The sequence below is a fragment of the Synchiropus splendidus genome, unplaced genomic scaffold, assembly GCF_027744825.2.
Source record: "Synchiropus splendidus isolate RoL2022-P1 unplaced genomic scaffold, RoL_Sspl_1.0 HiC_scaffold_23, whole genome shotgun sequence".
NCBI lineage: Eukaryota > Metazoa > Chordata > Actinopteri > Syngnathiformes > Callionymidae > Synchiropus > Synchiropus splendidus.
This window is the reverse complement of record NW_026527057.1, coordinates 242,326-247,176: the sequence shown is the minus strand read 5'-3', so window position 1 is coordinate 247,176 and position 4,851 is coordinate 242,326.

The following is a 4,851-nucleotide window of genomic DNA, read 5'->3' as shown; positions in this document are numbered from 1 at the left end:
AAAAATGTGGCTTCTTGTGGCAAATATTCTTATACCATTAAACAGTGATTAATTGAGATTAATTCATCACAAATTCTGTCATTAACTCAATTTTTTTAATTGAATCCCACCACTTTACTTCAGAATTCTATTAAAAAAACAAAACAAAAAAACATGTATATTAGCCAGGCATCCTGAATGTGAATCCAATGAAAGATTCCACTAACCCCTTGTGGTACTTTTTATATATTTTTTTTTAAATATGCATGTTATTATATGACAATGTGTGTATTTATTTGTAAAAGACGTTAAAGCCATATTCTTACAATACATAAAGTCTATTTATTTCAGAACACAGCACATTGTTATCGGTCATCTCAGTAAAACACAACAAACATTTCGACACATTCAACACTTCACTGGAGCTTTCGGTGTCGCTACCGTAACTGCACAAATACACACACTTTTTTTTGTTGTGAAAAGGCGGGATGGGTATATGTAGATTGCAGGCTTGCGTGATGCCGGTGTTTTTATTCATGTCACAACAATCAGCTTACCAGTGTGCTTCGCGTTCTTGCCTTACCACGCCTTGCTAGTGATGAGGGTTAGGTTAGGCTAACCCTAACGCCAACTCTACACCGGTTAAGCACAACGTGAAGCCATGCCTCGTCGCCATTAAGTTATATCCTTTCACATATATATGGACAACAGGAAAGCACAGTCGTACTGTATCTCATGTCTGCCATTATTCACTCTATCACTCACTGGATGCTCAAAATCATGCAATGGCAAATGAGGGAAGTTGTATTTATATGAATAAGTGTTTTTTTTTAACATTTGTTATCCCAATGTTGTCAAAATATTTGTTTTCATTTGTTATACCGTTACAGGTGCCGATATACTTTGTAGGGCAGCCTCTTCTGAAGACTGAGAGTCTCCTTTCTTGGTGGAAGGCAAATGAACGCCTGTTCTCAGCAACTGGATATATCATCTCAAAGAAGAGAACCAGCTCAACATACCAGCCTTAATTTTCAGATGGCACACTTCTTCTGATTTGAACAAACATTTCAGTGAAGCCTCATGTCAATTTTTCGAGTGCCACCTACTGAGCTGTGAAAATAATGGCAGTATTTCATGAAGCCTTGGCAGAACTTCACTTCTGCTGTTGCAGAGAGTGTAGGACCACCATAACTCAATTAAAAACTGGTTTGATTCAGATTTTGAACCACACGTCAACTCAAGACATTGTCATCAAGGGTTTGTGAGACTTTTTCGTTTGTTCAGCACTTTTTATCAGAGGTTTCAATCCGAGTTCCAGAGGGGTGGATAATACGGTGGAAATCACAGGCAAGTTGTCAGGGTTCCCCTCTGTAAGAAGCCAAAGTGGTTTGTGCTTGGTTTCAAGCCGAGGACCTTCCACACGTTGGGCAGATGTGTTAACCACCACACTGCAGATACATGACAAGCCTTTTTTTCAAATGATGGCATGAAAGACACCGAACCATCGAGTGCCATGAACAGTTCAAGTATTTTTTAATGAACGCACTGATGAACGGAACATGACAGGTAGTAGTGAGCATTGTTGAGATGAACTGTGATAACTCAAAGTTTCAAATCACATCCCAAACTGATCGTTGTTCTTGAACCAAAGGCATTAACCCTGTGGTGGGAAAACTGGTCCTCAAAGGGTCGGGTTGGGAAGGTCACGTCTCTGACAACCCAGTCTCACTGAAAAACATGCAATAATGAAGTTTGTCAATCCATTTGACAGAAATGTTTCAAAAAACGTCACCTTGGTATATTTTACTTCTCAATAGCTTTCAGGTTTCTCCGCTGTCTGAACACAAAATATGGCGAACATCCGTTCTATTTTTCATTTTATTTTTTTAGTGTGGGTCTCGATGAACTACTTGTATTGTGACGTTTGCTCATCTCGCGTGCAATTCTTATGTAAATTGCTATTTTTATAATAATAAAAGTGTCAGTAGAGTTTTGCTCGCATTTCTAGGGACAATTTATTCTTTATTGTCATACTACCCACTCGGTTTATGTATATGACACTTGTTTCTTTTTTTTTTTTTTTTTTTTTTGTTTTGGCCCAAATTCTTTTGTGGGTGTCATTGAAATAGTATTATGACGTTTGCACATGTTACCTGTTATTCCACAGTACATTGCAAGATTTAAAAATAATGAAAAGCTTTTGTTATGTTTTGATCACATCATGCTATATTCTTTGCCTTTGTGTTACCTGATCGGTTTATGTATATGATGCTTAGATTTTTCTGTTTCGACCCAGACTCTTTTGTGGGTCTTGATGAAATAGTAGCATAGAGGGTTTTCACGGCATGGCCATCAACATGTCGCTCTTGGCGTGCTCGATGGACAGGATGCTGTACAGCAAAGAGGACCTGACTAGGGAGGAGCTACAGGAGGCCCAGGTAACGATGGCGGCCTTCCTACAAGGTGAGGGGATCGCCGAACATTTGGAGAAGCTGGAGAGCTCACGGAAGACGGCGGCCCCGCTTTCTGGCATGCTGAAAGTGGGCACGGAGAAGAGGCAGGCGCCTCCCCCGTGCAAGCGGCCTAGTTCCCAGTCCGATTGCAGGGAGGACCGAAGGGGTCCACGCCAGGAGGAGAGCAGTGAGGACCGGAGGCGGCAACCATCACGGACCCACGAACAGGAGGTGAGTTAGCCGAGACCAGGCCCTTCCAGCAGCGGTGCTCCACGGAGGGAGGAGACGAAAGACTCCTTCATCTGACTTCAGATTCAATGAAAAATCCCAAAAGTATTCTCTGCCTGGTAATTCATGTACTTGCACGTGGTTCTGCAGTCCTGGCTTGACCCCTGTGGCCTAATACAACGGTTCCTGCTTGTCGACGCGTTTTCCGAGTAGGAGTTACGACGTCACCATCTTCACGGACCACCGGTTCTGATGTGGGGAAGATGACGACCGACCATTTTGTGCGACCCCTAGCGGACGAGTGTGGCTCACGCGGGAGCTTCGGGCATTTTGTCTCTCCACCCTGCACAGTGCAGGAGAGAGAATGTCTCGACCAGGAAGTCTCGTCTTTATTTAAAAAAAAGGAGCGAGAGTGGATCAGGAAGACACGGAGATGGGTTTTTTTGATGATGAGGTGGCTCGATCAAATAGCGACAGCCAGAGACAACGCCCGTGTGAGAGCCTGCAATGTCATGTCGCGGCTCATGTCTGCAGCGCACCCAGTTCAGCCGCTTGAAGCTGGACCCAGTGAAGGACAAGAATCGCTGTCTGGTGCTGTCCGGACAGGCACGTCGGGATCTGATGTTCTGGGACTCTCGCGCACGTCTGATAAGGGGCATGCCGATCAGTTGTGTCCCACGATATCTTCACATGTTCACAGACGCGTCCCTGTCGGGCTGGGGCAGGGCGCTGGACGGAGACAGCGTGGGCGGAGTCTGGTCAGGTCCGCCACATAAATGTTTTGGAGTTCATGGCGGTGGACCTAGTTCTTCGCCACTTTGCTCCTCGCGTGGAAAGGCACCATGTCATGATCAGGTCGGACAACTCGACTGCTGTAGCGTACCTGAACAGACAAGGGGGTGTCAGGTCACCCGCTCTCCACAAGGTGGCAGCATCCATCTTAGAATAGGCGGACAGTCATCTGCTGTCACTGAGAGCACGTCACGTCCCGGTGTTGCTCAATGTGGGAGCAGACGGTATGTCCCGAGGGGGTGCCCTGATGCAGGAGTGGGAGCTGTCGCCTCAAATTATAACATCTGTTTGGAGCCGGTTCGGGTTACTGATCTGTTCGCTACAAAAGCGAATGCAAAATGTCCCCTCTGGTTCTCTTTGAGGGCGTCGGACTGCACAGACCTAAACCTAACCATAACCCTTAATCTAGACTGTAGAAGTAAAAATTTTAAGTAGTTAAAAAAGAAACTTTCATCACCTGTACGTGATATAACCATGGATGGATGCGCTTACCAGTAAACGTCAGTTGGTAAAACATGCGAAATTTCCGGTTCCAGTCCCAGAATTTCCAGCTGACCGCATCAGGCAGTGACAGTCTAATAGACAGCATAGTAGCGGATGACAATGCCTGTTTAAAAATTTGTTGACCGTACGTTCGTGCGCCCGCATGCATGCACGGTGAATACGTTTCATTTATTTCCACGAAAATGTGGCACATTCACTAAACTGATTCAGACTAATTTAAAACAAAAAAATGCATTTCCATATTATGATTCTGCGCTCGTTTTTCTCTGTGAATTTGTCGGGAAACATGACAGAGAGCACAGGGGAACAAGAACCGGAGAATGAATAAGAACCAAGCTTTTTTCCTGTCTAGCTTTATTACATCATGACTCAGCGTGTTTCAATAAGGTGCATACATACATACCTATTATTCTGAGGAGAAGGCACTTGATCAGAGTGTTAAAAGTGGAGAGATTTTGCCGTCTGCAATATTCTGACTAGCAGACAATGAATGACAGTTCGCTTTCGAGGTTGCTCTACCATTCTGCCTTAAAGTGTAGCGGTCGGGTTGGAGTTGGGGCAGTGACACCACCCTCAGAATACGCATCTGGGCGGCTCGCCCAGAGAATTTACACAGTCGTAGGGATTGTTTAACAGAGAGTTGGAGAGTCTGACTCCGGGATTTGTGACCGTTCATACTGAAACCTGTCTTCTCAGAAAACATGAAAATAATGTATTTATGTCTAAATGTTACGCATTGTTGCTTTCCCAATTGCAATATGATAAAATCGACTAAACACATTCACAGTGAAGGTGTATATTTGCATTTAATATCCACATGACGTAATGACAAAACAGGACCCTCTTGGTATTAACTGTTGTGACTGGCTGATAACCACCTTGTCCAACCATCTGA